Here is a 17270-nt window from a genome sequence, read left to right as displayed (position 1 = left end):
TCAGCTTGCAGCACTGTGCCAGACTTGCGCCTGCTCGTTTTACTATGTGTGCATGGCTGTGGTCTTGATGTAGAAGGAAGGACTGTTGGGTTGGGTTAGTGGTGCCATCGCTCACACTGCCGTTCTCGAGACAGCCTTCAGTGGTTTGAGGCTGGCTATTTTGGGGTATGGTCATGAGGGAGCAAGTTAAAAGCCTGAATTGCTTCATTCCCAGGGTGGTCTTTCTCTGTGCGATTGTGGTCAGTGTAGCAGGGCAATTTGAGCAAACCTCTCCTGGCACTTCCTGTGTGAGCTTGGGTGGAGAAGAAAGAACCTTCGTTTCCTCCAGTTGCCAGTTTATAGCCTCCCGGTAGAACAGAAGTAGCTTGGAAAGATTTTGAATTTTGTTTTTCACTGGATATGCAAATATGTATTGAGGAATGCTGGTAATGGGCTTGTCTTAGAGTTTTGGAATGAGGAATAAACCACATAATTTTGTACTTTCTTAAATACAGTGAGTGAAAGGCCACCAGCCAGGTGAGTGAGCAGGCACCTGGAGTTATGTATCTGTGTTTACATAACGATGCTTCTTGAAGACAACGCGTCGTTGGAAAGCCTTACTCGGAGGGTCTCACCAAATTTCAGCTCAGTGTTTAGTTAACACAGAGGAATCGTTACGGAGCATGTTAATTCTGTGTTTCCATTTTTATAGCCCGTCTAACGTTTCCTTTTCAAATGCAATACTTGTTCAGCGTTTGCTCCTGAGCATTGTTCTAACTTTCTGTACCTAGGTCAGTATGTTCTGCTGCCCAGTCATGAACAGATGGACAGGGACCGTCCAGGGCCCTCCCAACCCTGCCCCCAGTTCCCACAGCCACACCCGGGCTGAGTCCCGCAGGCTGCGGCTGCCTGGCCCAGGCCTTCGGTTCCTGAAATGCTTAGAGCAGACCAAGAAAAAGTGTTTCTCAGGCTAGCCTGTCCACGAATGTTGCCCTGAAAATTGTTTCCTGCTGCTCCCCACCCAAAATGGTGAAGGCAGGTGCAGTTCAGCTCTTCTGCAGTTTTTCTTCATTGTCCCCCAAGAAGTGACGTCCCGCTCCTGGGGCCACACAGTGCTCAGGGCGGCGCCAGCAGCCAGACCCGCGCCTGCCTCCCGGCCACGCTGCATTCTTGCTGTCTTCTCCTCGGGCGTGCTGCTGTCGTAAGGGACAGAGCAGACAGAGCCAGCCGACTGCTGCTGCAGGTGGCTCTGGTCCTTTCACAGAGACGCCCGCCCGGGGAGCGGGCTGGAGGGCCCGGAGGCGAGGCGGCTGGGGAGTGAGCGCTGGCCCTGCTCCACATGCCCTTCGCCGGCCCTGTGCACGGGCCAGGCCGCGCTCTTCGTGTCGCAGGACTGCCCTGCTGACTGCCTCTTGGAGGGGAGGCCGCTGTCAGACGTTGGGTGGGAAGAACAGATCCTCAGGCGCCTCTGGAGGGGCTCGGGCGGCACCTCTCCAGAGAGGAAGACGCTGCGGGGCCTCTGCCTAGGCCTCCTGGGAGGCAGTGCCATTCTCTGCTCACACGCTGGCTGCTTTGCAGACCCGAAGGGCTGGGCCGGACCAAGCTGTTTTGCCAAAACATTTGAAATGAGCTGGTGATGGTGACCGCACTGTCGGCACCGGCCTGGTGCCCACAGGGTCCATGGACCCTCAGAGCAGAAGCAGTGGGAGCAGCACAGTTTACCACTGCAAGGAACCGCAGAGGCCGCGCCGCGCCTCCCTCTGAGGGCTGCAGGCATCTGACACTCAGAGTTGCTCCCTGAGACCTCCGTGGGGCCACGGTCCGGGTGGGGTGGCTGGGTCCCAGGGGAGCAGGACTCCCAGTACAGAGGCACCACCTTGTTTCCCGCAGGTGCCCACGTGACTCGGAGCCCTGCTGTGGGGCCAAAGGCACTCCACTGGGCGCTGGCGTGGGCTCCGGCAGGCTCCTCCTCTCTCCCAGAGGCCCCTGCGTTCCTTGGACTGTGGGCACTTGTTTTCGGGTTCCTGGAAGGTGTCTCCCCCTTCCTCCCAGGTCTTCGCAGAGGCTTTAGTGGAGTGGGACTTGTCCTCCTCTGCACTTCCTGTCACCCCCGCACCATCTCCCGGTCACTCCTGCCTGACACCGAGGACGCCTCTCCATGGCCCTGCTGCCCTTGCTCTTCCTGTTCCCTTGGCGGCTAACGTCTGTGGTTTGGATCTGTCCTTTCTCCCCCTCTCCTCTTCTTCCCCTCATTTAAGCCTTCTGTGTGTTTTGCTCATATTATTGTGGCAGCCAGCTCTGCTTCTGCACATTCCTGTTGGAATAGTATGAATTATGCCATTTATGTTTGTTGAGACCCTTCAGTAGCTCCTTTTATTGCAAAGGAGCCCCCACTCTTTAGCCTGGAATTGCAGGCCTTCTGCAATCTCTCTGAAAGAGGTCTCTGCCACCGCGTCTCGGGTTCTCCCTCAGCCCGCAGCAGGCCTGCACCCAGCCCCTCCCGACGCCGGGGCACTTCCTGGCAGGGCGCTGCTCAGTCCTTCACTTGTGTTCATTTATCAGGTCACAGACTCTGCAGGCACAGCCTTATCCTGTCTCTGGGCCAGACCACGGGCTGCATACAGGTATATGCAGATGACACCAACAACTGTGCTTCCTGCCTTTAGACTTTTAAGGAATTCAGATAGTAAACACACCAGGAAATCTAGGTGTCCTGTCATCTGGTCATCGGTCATCAGTTCAACCAATCAAAGCGTAATATGCCAATTATATGCTATGGCCACTCAACCACTCTCTATGACGTGTACTGACCACCAGGGGGCAGACGTTTTGACTGGTAGGTTAGCTTGCTGCTGTGGTCTGGCCAATCAGAACTGAGGGTGATGAGCCAGACATGCTCTGGAGCCCTCTTGCAGTGTCTCCCCTGCTGGCCAACTTCCCGCATCCCTCCCAGGCCCCAGTCATGCACCAGTGGGGTCTCTCGGCCTGGCCTGTGCCCTCTCGCAATCCAGGATCCCTTGGGTAATGTTAGAGAGCCAGTTTCGGCCCAATCCTGCAGACCAGGCCGGGGGACCCAACTGTTGCATGAATTCATGCATTGGGCCTCTAGTGATGTATAAGTTAGGGTGATCATATGAGAAAACTGCATCTGGTGTTTCAAGAGACAGTGAAAGAAGAGAGGCAATTTTCACTTTTATGGTCAGAAAGAAACTTTCAAGGTGGTGGTGTTTAAGGTTGGGGCGGGGGAGGATGAAAAGGAGACCACCATACACACCCAGAAAGAGCCTTTCTGGCGATAGGATGGCATGCACAAAGGCCCTGAGGTAGGCCGAGTGTAAGTCTTAAATGAACTGTGAGACTGTCCTTCATTCATTCAATTCTAATGTGTTTTTCATGTGTCCACTCCTTCTCTTACCAGAAACCACTAGTTGGCTCAGCTGCATTCATCTCTGCCCACTGTGGCACTCTTCCCGGGAGACTTCTCCATTTTGCCTCATGTTGAATTTATTGAATGAGTGACCTCTGAATTCTTGGAGAACAGTGACTGTCCACCATACATTTTCATTTCTCTTCCTGACATCTTCCAAAGAAGAGACTTTAGCAAACAAGAACATACCGATTGCTTGGTGAGTTATTTACTGCGTTTCAAGTAGAAGTAAGAAAGTAGTCCTACACCTTGACCAACAGAGGGGCGTCCATCGTTGGCTCCCTTGCCTGACCCTCCTGGACCTCACAGAATCTTCTTGGTCCTCACACCTACCTGCCTTTTCAGAGAATGCCCTGTTTTCTAGCTGTTAGGTCAAGAGGAGTTGATGTTAGTTAATATTCTCTTTCAACCTCCCCAGGGACCAGGGAGCTGGCCTGGTCTGAGGCACAGGCATGAGCTGGGAGTTCATGCTAGGTTTTCCAGTGCTCGGCAGGCTTAGGAGCCAGCGTGTGGGGCCAACCCCGCCGGCCTGCAGAATGTGGTCTTGAACTGGCCACACGATTGATTGATGTGGTTCAACGATACGTGGTTGGCTGAATGTGGTGGTGATCCTGGAAATTTGTTAAGCATTTGAATGAGCCCAATTTAGTGGCCCTTCATGTTGTATGAATGTCATGGCAGAGCAAGAAATTAGGGCAGATGCAGAGATATTCATAAATCTCACGTCCTTTTTTGGTTCTTTTTTTCTTACGTGGTTTGGCTGCCGTGCCCAAGTGACATTCTACTTGGAGGCACCCCTCCCACCTATAAACTAAACAGAAGTCGAGCTCTGATGGTTGACGAGGGCCATGAGTTCAAAGCTCCTTCTTGTTTTTTTCCTTCACCAGATACTTACTAAGCACTGATTTTGCCAAGGACTCTGCTGGGAGCGGAGGAGACAGTTACACATCAGGAAGTTGAGTGACTTCCAGCTCAGAGCAGCTGGTCTCTCCTCCCGCTCCCTGCACCACAGGGCCGCTTGGAACAGGGTTTGCAAACCACAGTCTATAGTGGGAGCAGGGAAGTGGGGACACCGCCTAGGTTAGTATCTGATATTTACAAGTTAGTATATTAATAAAAACTCCAACCAGTGCATTTATTTTTTCCTCAGTAAACACTTGCGGTATAACAGCTGCCACATGCATTTTCCTCTGCCTAGAAACTGCCCCCTTTCTTCCCAGGACCCTCCTGCTGGCCGCCTGGAGGGGGAGGGGAGGGTCTGGCTTCTGTGGCTGGACCTTTGGTTTTTTGAAGGCAAAGGCTCTGAATTCTGCTTCCATCAAGGGAGGAGCACAGGGTGTGCACGGGAACCCTGAGGGCAGTTCTCGGCTGTGATGCCACGTTCCATTTGGTGGTTCCCTGAGGATGGGCAGGAAATCAGGGGCAAGACTGGACTGGCGATTTTTGTGGGGTTTTTAAAAATCCTTTGGCTAATTTTAGGTTCCAGTTAAGATTTCACTGGGATTTAGCAGCCATTTACGATTCTGAGGCATGGTGGCCCCAGCTGCTGTGTTCTACGCCAGGGGAGGGAACCTTCTCTCTGCCAAGGGCCATGGGGTTACTGGTAGCAGCATTCATGGCCGTACACATTACCCACCTGCTCCCTTGGACCAAACGTTTAACTAACGCACCCCTAATGCCTCGGCGGGGCCAGACCCAGTGACTTCCCAGGCCTGATGTGGCCTGCAGGCAGCCTGAACTGTGGTGCGGGTGCTGAGCATATTACGAATTCAGAATCAAGAGACCCCATGGTGGCTCCTGCTCTGCCCAGCTCTGCCTCTCCCCGCAGTCACATCGCAAGGCCAAGGTGAGGGTGTCAGTGAGAAATGGGACCATTGTCGCCCAGGGCCCGAGACACAGCAGCAGCGCAGGAAGGATGGCCGTTTTCCTTGTTGGGACTTGAAAGCCCCAGAGGGAATTTAGGATTTCCGGTTGACCGTGGGGGCGGGTGGAGGGGGGGAGGGCAGGTGCTTCTCAGTGCCCAGTTTCTAGATTGCTGTCTCCTCTTCACTGCTGGTCGGACGGTCACAGAGGCTGCTCTCGGCCCTTCTGCTGTCACCACTGAGAAGGGTGTGTGCCCCGCAGGGACGCCCGCCTGTCTTGCTCTTGCATCTTTATTGGCTTGGGGGTATGTGTAGGGCCACACTAGGATTCTGTGACTCAGGACAAGTGGATTGAATCTGACTGATGATGTCTGGGCTTAGTTAGATCCCACGTGGAATGGGGGGCATACCTGTCCTGCCTGCCAGGTCGAGGCAGGCTCCGGTGAGGGAGCGGGTACGCAGTGCCCGGCCCCAGGAGATGTCTGGGTGATGCCCACCCCCGGCCCAGGCAGCTGCCCCTCGCTCCAGGCCTCGCTGTGCCCATTCTAGGGGCCTGTCCTCCTATGGCAGAAGCTCATCCTGGCTGCCTTCTGGAGCTGAGCGTTGGTGGGGCGGCGGAGGGCTCACCTCTAGGCCTGATGAGTTCTTCTTGGCAGAACTTTAGGATGAGTCTCTGCCCCTGCCAGTGAGGCCCCCGGGCCGGCCTGTGGCGGGGGCCAGGAGCCTCGCCCTCCGTCCAAAGCTCTCGGTCCACCTCCTCAGCACGCAGTGCCTGCTGCCCGAGAGGAAGGGCGCCGAGGGCTCCCGGGGAGCCGGCTTCCCCTCAGCGCCGTGGAGATGGGGCGGCGGCCCAGGCGCGAGGTGCCCTGAGCGAGCGCCGCGCTGCCGCCTGCGGGGGGCCTCTGGCTCCGGGCTGGGCTCTTTGTCAAGTTTTGTTTTTCTCTGAGAAAATCATGGTTGGTGAGACGAAGAATTTCGAGACTTGAAGAGCCGAGAGAGAGCCAGCTGCTTTGTGTCCTCTCAGGTCCGGCGTGGCCACTAGGTCCTGCCAGAGGCGTGGGCTGGAAGCCAGCCCCTTCGTGGCCTTCCCCTCTGACGAAGCAGTTGTAGCGGCCGGACGGGGCTCGTTCGGGGTTCTGTCCCGTGGCTCCCCCTGCACATCTGTTTGAGGCGGTGCCAGCCCGGCTCGGGGCAGCTGTGGGCCCGCCTGGCTCACGAGGTGAGGGCTCCTGCGCTCTCGCTCTCGCTCCTCCGTGGGGCCCTGGACCAGCAGCCGCAGCCTCACCTGCTGGTTCCAAATGCAGGCCCTCGGCGGGACCTGCTGAGCCAGGCCCCTCACCGCGGTCACCAGGTGCTCGTGTCTGTATTGCGGTTTGTGAACAGGACAGCATTGAAAAGTCCGTGTATTGTTTGGCGGCGGTCCTAGGTTGAGAGGTCCTGTCTGTGCCGATGCTGTCGCAGGCTCATTCTCCCTAAGCGTCTAGTCACTGCCCGTGCTTGCCCACGCCTCTGTGCTGTCCTGGACTTGGTTAGGACCCCGGCAGGTGAGTTCACATCTGTTCCACGCCACACGGCAGGGTGTCGAGTGTCTGGAAGGCAAGACGCTCAGCACCAGGCTGCTCGGGCCGCCTGAAGAAACCGGGCGGGGTTGCTTGAACATTTCAAGGACAAGTGTCTCATGAGCTGATGAACCAGGAGTCCAAGGCCTGTCCTGGGGGTGCGGGGGGTGCCCCGTCAGCAGTGGGGGCCGCTGCGGCGCTGATGGCAGGCGGAGGCCGCTGGTGGGTGGTTTAAGAAAATCATGCGGTGGCGACAGTTTTAAGTCAGCCTGCCATTCCCAGGGAGGGCTCTGGGCGGGGCTCGCCGGCTTCAGACCACCTGGATGAAAGAGAGTCGAGCCAGCCTCTGGGCACGAGGCCCTGGGACCAGCGGCCTGTTTCTGGGGTGAAGCCTTCATCATGCAGGTGTCCGGGCCCTGAGCCCGGCTGGGACCGACGCTGGCACATTGCGGTTGGCCTGAGATGGGGGGGCTGCGCCATGTGGCCAAGCACTGGAGAGATGGCCTTCAGACGATTTATGCTTCTTTAGAAAAAATGTCAAATTGTATAAATTCAAGGTTATTTAGGAAACATGCAATTTTGGTTGCCTTATTGAATAAAAAGATAACTAGATTGTCCTAGTACAGATAAAATATTGAAAGCGCATATAGCTTTATTCTTTGTTCTGAAATTAGGAACAGGGTAAAATTTACCTGAGGGTAAAGGAAGGTGTCGCCTCGCTAACATCACCTCTAATTTGTTTAATTTTATTACCCTGATGCCAGAACCGAGGCAGATCACACTCACTCACTCTCTCCTGCCGTTTCCCCTTCCTGTGCTTACTCTGCCTGGGTCTTCTCAAAGAATGTGTTGCTCAGGGCGCTTCAGGAAGCACCTGGCTTTGGGAGTGTGGCCACGTTTTCCTTCAGTGTATCTGCTCCTGGCAGGGATGTGGGCCTCTGTAGGTTCACGTCGGGCCATCCGGGGAGCCTTCCTGGGAGACTGACGTGTGAGGGCCAGGGGTGGGAGAGCCCCCGGGCTGCCTCTGCTCCGCAGGCCTGGGCTCCCGACACTGGCCGGGCGGGAGGCCGGCACTCAGTACAGCGCACCGGGCGGGGCGTTACTGTGCTCATAGGTGCTTTTGGTCACTGTCTACTTTCCTGATTAACCACCTTGGGTAGGGCCTGGTTGTACATACATGTATATGTGGAGATATGTGTAGTATATCTACATATGTGTTTATGTGTGTGTATGTAGGTGTGTGTATGTGTCAGTCTCTGTTTATATGTTTGTACACAGGGTGGGCCAAAGGTAGGTTTACAGCTGTGAGTACGTGACACAGAGTTTATTCTTGTATTATATATTAACTAGAGGCCCGATGCATGAAATTCGTGCAAAAGTAGGCCTTCCTTCCCCTGACTATTGGCACCAGCTTCCCTCCAGCACCCAAGACCCAGGCTTTCCTCGCAGCCCCGGCTTCGTCTGGAAGGTTGTCCGGAAGGATGTCTGGTCTAATTAGCATATTATGCTTTTATTATAGATTATTGTATTATTTTCCATGTGAACAACTGTAAACCTACTTTTGCTCCACCCTGTACATGATCCTCAGAGACATGCAGATGTAATGTGGAGACAGGTGTGTGTATGTTACTTTCTGCATGCACTTTGAAACCATCCTGGGAGGATATGAGGGAAGCTGATCCGCCGCACAGGTGAGGGCACGGAGGCCCAAGCAGGGGCGGCCCTGGAGCGCCGGGCGGAGTGAGACCTCAGCCTCTGCTTTCCTTCCCTTTGCTCTGCTATCATTTGTCACCCTCCAGGTCACTTCTGTGCATCAGTGTGATGGGTTGTCAAACTCCACACCCTGGTTTTGGCCATATCTTTATGTATTTGAAATATATGCTTAATGTATTTCCTTTAAATTGCTTTGAAATATTTATTCATTTAGTTAATATATATTTATTAATTTTTAGTTACTATTTTTTTATAAAAGGCACTTCAGAATGTGCCCATTATTAGTAAGCCAGTATGATGGAGGACCATCAAGGAAAGGAAACTGTACAAATAAGTACCTGGCTGTGAATGTGTGTGTGTGAGCGCGTGCTTGTGTACCTCCCTTTGCCACTCAAAACATCCTGTGTGCCACCCAGGTCCTTGTGCTGCACTGAGGCAGAGCCTACGCTTTCCATCAGTTTGCAGATGACACAGCAAGGGAGAGACCCTCTCTCCGGGTCAGCACCTGGCAGTGGCTCACGTGGCTGCAGGTTCAATCCCCAGTTGGCACATGCAGGAGGCAACCAGTTGATGTTTCTCTCACATTGATGTTCCTCTCTCCCTTCCTCTTTCTCTAAAAATTAAATAAAAAATAAAATAAAGGTCATTGCCCTTAATATGCTGCTGGTTGAGACTAAAAATGCTGCTATGGGTCCAGCATCTCTGCTACCTTGATAGCAGGTGTTAGGTTCGACCGCGCGTGGGGTCCGCCCAGCCTCCCCAGGAACTGCCACCTCTGTCAGTGTGCACTGTTGGCTTTTTAATTCAATGTTTCCTTCTCTCCCCCCTCTCTCCCCCTTCCCCTCTCTCTAAAATCAAGTATTTATTGATTTTAGAGAGAGGGGAAGGGGGAGAGAGGGGGGGAGAGAAGGAAACATTGATGTGAGGGGGAAACACCGATCAGTTACCTCCCTCAGGCGACCCCACTGGGGATTGAACCTGCAACCTAGGTATCTACCCTCACTGGGAATCTACCCCTTTTGGGGTACGGGATGATGCTCCAGCCAGCTGAGCCACCCAGGCTACTGTCGGCCTCTTCTCTTCACAGCCTGTGCAAGAGCAGAAGCTGCAACTTGGGTTATTGTTTTGTCTTCGTTCCCCTTCTGTGTGTGTGTCCTAACTTCTGATCCTTAAATTCTTACACGATCCTTTTAAAATACGTACAACTGATTGGTTAGATGCTTTCTTAACTCTTCAGTGATGTTGGCCTCGAGTGAATAACTAGAAGAATATATTAACCCTTTGCACTTGCTTGCTTTTTTCTCGATTCCTTTATTCTAATGCAAACTGTGTCGAGTCACACTCGACATCCGATTGCAAAAGGTTAAGATATGGTTGCCTCAAATTAATCTTTTGGTTTAGAGTTCATATTCCATCTTTGGATTTTGTATCTGAGGTGGGCATAATAAAATATTGTGGTTCTGACTGGTAATTTCTTCCTCTATTGACCGTTTTGAATGGAGGGAAAATTTATCTCTTTAAAATGATAATAAAAAAGAACCAGCATGAATTTAGCATAAGGAGACAAACTGTTGCTTTCTGTCTGTCATTTGAACCCAGTTCCCTAAAAGGAGGTGCATTTGGTGCGAGAGCCCATGGAGGACATTTAAGGGACACGCTGAATGGCTGGCCGGCGGGGTCATTTTCCTGTGCAGGAGAACATGCACAGTGCCTTTCTGCGGGTGCTCTGTCACCTCGCACAAAGGTTCTGTGGGGACCCCTGCATCTGGCAGAGGTTCAGTCTTGTGCCAGCTTGAAGAGTTTGATTGCTTTGCTGATAGAGACAGATTTTGTCCTTAGAGAGACCCAAGCGAGATGCTGCCACATTCTTCTGGAGTCTCTGTTCACAGAAACCACTTTGGCTTTAGCTGCAATTCAGTGGAAACACACACACACACACACACACACACACACACACACACCCAGGCGCACACAGAGGCACACACAGGCACCCACACAGGCACAACACGGGCACACCCACAGGTGCACACACAGGCACACATGCACAGGTACACACTGGCACACACAGACACAGGCACACACACAAGTGTGCACACGCAGGCACAGGCACACACAGGTGCATGCACACACACAGAAGGACACACACACACACACAGGCACACACAGAATTTGACTGGGGAGTTGGCAAGGAATAAGTGAGCCAAATTCGGCCTGGAAAAATTAGCACTGGCAACTTCCTGAGCAACAATTCCATGAAAAGCACTGGCGAGGAAGGCAGCAGGGAGGGAGTGTGGGGTGGCAGTGCAGCAGCCACACTCCTCCAGGCTGCCGCCGTGGGCTCTGTGAACAGCACCGAAGGTTTCGTGATTGATATGAAGTGAATTGACCACACGAATCACATGCTCACTGACTTGAGAGTCCCTTTATTTGGCAAATTAAACAACCTTGTGCTAGTCCAGGGCCTGATGATACCTGTCTGCATTTGTAGATTTGCAGAGAAGAAAATGAAATGATACAGTAGCTGTTTCCTGTCTCTCTGGTGAAAAGGAATTTAGCTCCATGTAAAATGTAATCAGTTTTTGTCTCAAAAAAGCTGGAAACATAGTACTTGGAGATCATCTCAGACATGAAAAACAGTCGCAGGCTCCACGCGACTTTCGACAGGCCGGTGCTCCTAGGCGGGCCTCCCGTGGATGCTGCGCTGCTCCCTCTGCCCCCGAGCACCTGCCAGGGAAGGGGGCCCAGAAGCAGGGCTCCTTTCAGGAGTCCAGTCTGGAGTGGCTTCCTGGTTTTGGTGTTGGTGCTGGGTCTTACACATCTTAATCCACAAGCTCAGATATAGAGATCATTGGAAGCCTAAAGTCAATCATGTTGGGTCAGGGCCCATGTGAAACAGATGCTGGAGTAGCACCTGCAATCCAGGAGGAGCTGGCTTGCATCCCGTGGGCCCCAGGTCCAGCGCGGGGATGCTGCCTGTCGGCACCAGGTGCCTTCAGAGCCCCCTCCCCAGGCCAGCTCTGCCTGTCACCTTACATGTATTTGAGGGTCTGCTTTGGGCGTTTTATAAGGACCTTCTCTGATTTTTGCGTACACTGGGACCCCAGTGAATAAGGTTGGACATGTTTTAGTACAGACAAACCGGCTCCATCGCAGCCTGAGTGATCTTTTCAAAATGCAGATACGATGGTGTCCCACTCACCTCTTTACCAAGTGGAGGTCCCTTCCCTGACCTCCCACTATTCTTATGACAAAGAAAATTGTGCGACAAGTCAGTACAGCCTTTATAGTGTGAACTCTGCCTCTTCATTCTGTGCTGCCCCACCCCCTTCCCTGGCCCCACCACCTCGGCTATGTCTCTCTATGCTCCTGGTACCCCAGGGCCTGTGCATGTGTTGCTCCCGCTCTCGGGAGCATGTCTCCTGTTCTTCTCCACCTGGCCACCTCCGCCTGTCCTGGAGCTCTCAGGCCACTCATAATCTCCTCCTCTCTTGATCTCGCTGACTATGCCGTGCCCCTCGGAAACTGTATTTCCAAATGCACTCCATAGAACTCGCTTCTGTGGCCTTCCTCCAGTGTAGCTGGCAGGCCTCTTGGCCTCTGTATTGATTGAGGCCAGTGTTTTCACCAGCTTCGGCAGTCAAGAATATACCTTTTTGGGTACTGTCGTAGTGTCTCTATACATAGTGCTTGGCGCAGAGCAGATGACCATGTAAATATTTCTTCAGCAAATGGCTCTAGCAGTTGGCCTATTATTCCTGCTGTGGAAGAGGCTGAAGTCTCTCAGCCTCCTATTACCTGAGCCCTTTGAAGTCCTATTTTAAAACCACACCAAATGGTTTACTTACAAACCAAGTGGTTACTCTTCAAGTGGTTTACTTATCAGTTTCTCAGGTCGCCTTCTGTTCTAGAGCTGAGGTTCTTTTGGGAGGGGGTGGTTGTGTGTTTCATGAGGTTAAGGGCAGCTTGTGATCATGACTATTTTATACTCCAAGATCCAAACATTAGGTATAAAAGCCTATGATGGGAAAAAACGAATTTTGAGTTTCTTTTCTGCTTCTATTTCCACTTCCCAAAAATACCAGCTTCCCCCTCCCTCTCCCACCTCTTCATTTGGTGTGATGGGATCATGTGTGAGTGTGTGTGTGACTACGTGGACGTGCATGTGAGTGTATGTCTGTGTGCGAGTGTATGTGAGAGTGTGAATGTGCATGTATGTGTGTGTGAGTGGGATATGTGTGAGTGCATGTATATGTGTGCATGTATGTTAAAGTGTGAGTGTGTATGTATTATGTGAGTGTGTGAAGGTGTGTGAATATGTATGTGTATGTGAATGTATGTGAGTGTGTGAATGTGTGTGAGTGCATGTATGTGTGTGAGAATATATATGTGTGATGTGTGTGTGTGAGTGTGCATACATATGTATGTGTGAGTGAATGTGCATGTATGTGTGTGTGTGAATGTGTGTGAGTGTGCATGTATGTATGGGAGCGTGCATGTATTTACGTGAGTGTGTGTGTGTGAGAGAGCTGAGCCAGCAGGTGTGTCCACCCCGCCCCGACCTCCCATGTCTGAGTTGGGGAGCCCTTCCCACACACCGGGAAGAAGAGCACCTGCTGAAACTCCTGCTTCTACTTCTCCTCTTACTGTGTTGACAGGTGGCACAGTAATTCTCCAGTTGGTTTGCCTATATTAAGCAGGACAATATTTTTAATGAGGCAAACATATTTAATCCAAAATGTGTTTATTCTTTTTTGTCTATTTTAAAAAAAATCCCTGCCCACTGAGTTAGTTGCAGAGTAGCCCGGCATCAGGTGGAGGGAGGGGCTGGCATGGGGGTCTCAGGGCTGAAGGCCTGAGCCAGGTGTGCCTGGGGTCAGCCCCTGCGTGGGAAACCCGTCTTCTCTTCGCGGGGCCTTTCTCTTCATGACCCAGAGAGGCGTGTTCAGAAGGGCACGTCTTCCGGGTGGACATTCATTTGCGCTCTGGCTCCCAGCTGCGCTGCCTCTAGGTCACACTCCATGCCTGGGCTCACCCACTGCTGTTGCCTTTAGCTCCTTAACAGAATCATGCGTGGGGAGCACGGCAGAAAGGCCTCGGGGACTTGGTCAGAATGTGAAAGGTGACAGGCACTCAGCTCTGAAAACCAGTCCTTCATCCCACTTTGCGAATCTCACAGTCTTTCTGCAGAAGGGTTTTGGGGAGGTAGTTATTTTGAGTTTCAGATGATGCATCTGAGACTCAGAGACAGGGTGCCCAAGGACAAGAACCAAGCCTGGGTGTCTCCAGGTCCCCAGGGCCGCAGCCTGCTCCTCTTGCTGAGGGTCCCAAGGATTTTGAATAGAATGCCAAACATAAAAAGAACCCTTGTCTAGAAAACACAGGTTTTGGAAGGCGGGAGGAGACAGGAGCCTCCAGGATGGGAGGCTGGCTGCACTGTGTACAACCCTTCCCCGTCCACAGGAATGAGACGTGTGTGATGGTGTTGAGAATGCAGACCAATGCCTGCCAGATTCAGCGTTGGGTCTGCTGTGGATGACTCTCAGCCAGGGAGCAGCTCCATCGACCGCTACTCCCTCCTTTCTCAGAATCTCCCACCTGCCCTCCTCCTGAGACCCTGGCCAGCACCAGGTGTTCAGAAAATAAGATACAAAGGCCATTCAGTGCCCCAGAAATTCCAGGGCAGGCCTCTCTCCTCTGAGGAGACCTGGAGCGGATATAGACCAATGGAAAGAAGGCAGCCACAAAGGTTGATCTGCAAATGGCTTGTGTATTGTGTGTGTCAAAAGGTGAATGTGAAATTATTATTTTATGTCATCTGCTAGCTCTCAGACAAAAGGGTGTTATCTGACAGATCTCGTTGTATATCCAGCAATGAAGCCCCTAACCCTAGACCTAGCCCTAACCATAGCTCTAGCCCTAACCATAACCCTAGCCCTAACCATAACCCTAAACCTAATCCTAGCCCTAACCATAACCCTAACCCTGGCTCTAACCCTAACTCTAGCCCTAGCCCTAGCCCTAACCCTAACCATACCCCTAACCCTAGCCCTAACCATAACCCTAACCCTAGCTCTAACCCTAACCCTAACCATAGCCCTAACCATAGCTCCAGCCCTAACACCCACGCAGCCTGTCCTGCTGCTGCACGCATAGCCATGCCTATAGAGACCAGCATGTAGGCTTTAACATCTGCAGTGGATGAGAAAACAGACAATACCAGCCCTTCTTCAGAAAAACCATTTCAAAAATATTGTTTTCAGAAAGACACTGTTGCTTTTTATGCAAAGGACAGGAACATGATGTGTCTCAACTTTGAAAAGGTGAGTTGTCAAGAAACAAAGCCCATCCCCGTTAAGACCTGACTTTTCCATGACATGTGCTTCAACCATCAGAGGCGCACCGTGTCCGTCTTTGCAAAGCATTAGCGCGGTGTCTGGCATTTGCTTCCTGATGCCTTTGGGAGTCTGTATGAAACATCGTTAGACGTGTGGGGCCACTTCCGGGTACACAGCTCAGGACACGTCTTTTGACGAAGAGAGAAAGTAGGGCCTCTTTTGGGTAAAGTGACAACAGGAAATAGAAGCTACAGCTGGAAGGACACATGACTTTGTTGGAATAGAAAAAAAGTTGAAACAAAAATAATCCACCTGAAAGTTGTAAATGGTATAAATTGCAGATATGGAAACAAACTTTTCCCTTTAAAAAAAATCTGGATAGTGAGGTAGGTAAAATAATATCAAAGATCAACAAAATCTTCTTTTTATTCTCTTAATTATTTGCTCTTTTGAAACGAAAAATGAATGTAGGTACAGTCGGCGAGCGTACTATGCAGCCACTGTGCTATTTTAAGGCCCTTACTGATCCTCCTAAACTCTGAGCTGGGAGGGCTGTCACTGACCCTCCTCGGCGGCTGGAGCCGCGGTTCCGAGAGGTGAAGTTGCTTGCTGGGGTCGCACAGCTTTTAAATAGAGGAACTGAGACTTGAACCCAGGCAGTATGACCCCAGAGTTAAAGCACCAAACTACTGGGCTATATTGTTTTTACTTTAAGGTTTTTGTTTCATTTTTTCACACTATTCACTTCAGAATAGCCTAAGGTTTCCCTTTTTTTAAGGGTAATAACTCAGACTGAGAGGCAGCGAGCCTCAGTGTAACTGTCTGAGTGCAGGAGGTGGACAGGCTTGGGCCCGGCTGCTGCAGAGGACACAGGGCCTGCTGTGCTGCACATTTTGCACTTGCGTGTTTATTTGTTCACTCAGTATTTTAGCGCCAGTTTCATTCCAGATACTGTTTCACACATTGGGCATAAAGCAATGGACAAAGCCATACCTTGACCTCACGGTGCTTATCCGTGGATAAGATGGAAATCGAATAAATAGATGATGTTTCTCCTGGTGATAAGTGGTTTATAGAAAATAAGTCAGGGTAAAGAAATGGAGAGCATGTGCTGTTTTTACCTAAGAACATTGAGGAAGAAAAGAACAGTGAGACCTGCCCTAACTGGTTTGGCTCAGTGGATAGAGCATCGGCCTGTGGACTGAAAGGTCCCAGGTTCGATTCCGGTCAAGGGCATGTACCTTGGTTGCGGGCACATCCCCAGTAGGAGGTGTGCAAGAGGCAGCTGATTGATGTTTCTCTCCCATCAATGTTTCTGACTCTCTATCCCTCTCCCTTCCTCTCTGTATAAAAATCAATAAAATATATATTTTTTAAAAAAGAACAGTGATACCTGAGGGACCATGAGAAGATCTTGGAGAAGAGTAGTATTCTGAAGGAGAAAGCAAGTGCAAAGGGCCTGTGGTGAGCATCTGCTCAGATGAATCTGCACCTGCATATTTCTTCCTGCTTTGACTGGTGTGCTTTTCCCTAGGGGATGTCAATGTTGATCTGTATTAAATGATATGGTGCCAAAAAACCCAGGCCCGGCACTCGTACTTGCAAAGGTTTGATGTAACATGAGATGTAGCCCAAAAAATTTGTTCAGTGATTCTGCCTGAGATATTTCCTTTCCTGTTAAGCAAGAGTGTTATTTTTAGTGGACTTTAGTCTTGTCCTAGGGATTGGAAACCGAGTTCCATATGTTTTGTGCAGTGGTTATTACAAGACTAGAGGCCTGATGCACGAAGATTCGTGTAAGAATGGGCCTGCCTTCCCCTGGCTGCCGGCACCACCTTCACTCCAGCCTGGAGCTGCCTTTCCGCCTTCCGGCATGCCCAGAGGCCCGGAGCGGCCGGGAATGCGAAATGCCTGCGTCGTCCTGCCCCGCCCCTGGCCGCTCAGTGCCTGCAAATTAACCCGCCATCTTTGTTGGGTTAACCCTTTGCACTCGCTTGCTTTTTTCTCGATTCCTTTATTCTACTCGGGATTTAATTTTTTAAATACCCCAGATTTTACAAAGTGCAGCAGTAGAATAAAAAACTGGAGTTTCGTTTCATACAAACTTATTTATTTGGATTTTTTTATATTTCAAATTATTGATGCATTCAAAGAGTAATTTTAATCTCAACATCCAAGTGCAAAAGGTTAATTTGCATACTCACTCCTGATTGGCTGATGGGCGTCGTGAAGGTATGGTCAATTTGCATCTTTCTCTTTTTTTTACTATAGATGAGTATCTGGTCCCCAAGCCTCTTGCTTGCCCATTTGGGGCAAATAAACAAAATTGTCTGTATGACCAGAAAATGAGTAACAATTGCATCATAGTGGAGTAAACACTTTGACCTGTTTTAAT

General features: G+C 51.2%; 1 protein-coding gene across 9 annotated transcripts in view; it reads left to right on the top strand.

Annotated features, from left to right (window-relative positions):
- Nucleotides 1–17270, top strand: part of FOXP1 (forkhead box P1) — a 559948-nt gene that overhangs the window by 139494 nt on the left and 403184 nt on the right. For 7 of the 9 annotated variants that reach the window (XM_079795272.1, XM_079795273.1, XM_079795270.1 and 4 more), the window contains one exon: nt 3398–3605. The exons of the other annotated variants lie outside the window; for them this stretch is intronic. The gene's annotated coding sequence lies outside the window, so the exon portion shown is untranslated. The remainder of the gene's footprint in view (nt 1–3397; nt 3606–17270) is intronic. 9 annotated transcript variants of the gene reach the window in all.

Source organism: Cnephaeus nilssonii (genome assembly GCF_951640355.1).
Source record: "Cnephaeus nilssonii genome assembly, chromosome: 17".
Taxonomy (NCBI): Eukaryota; Metazoa; Chordata; class Mammalia; order Chiroptera; family Vespertilionidae; genus Cnephaeus; species Cnephaeus nilssonii.
This window is presented reverse-complemented; position numbering and strand designations above follow the sequence as displayed.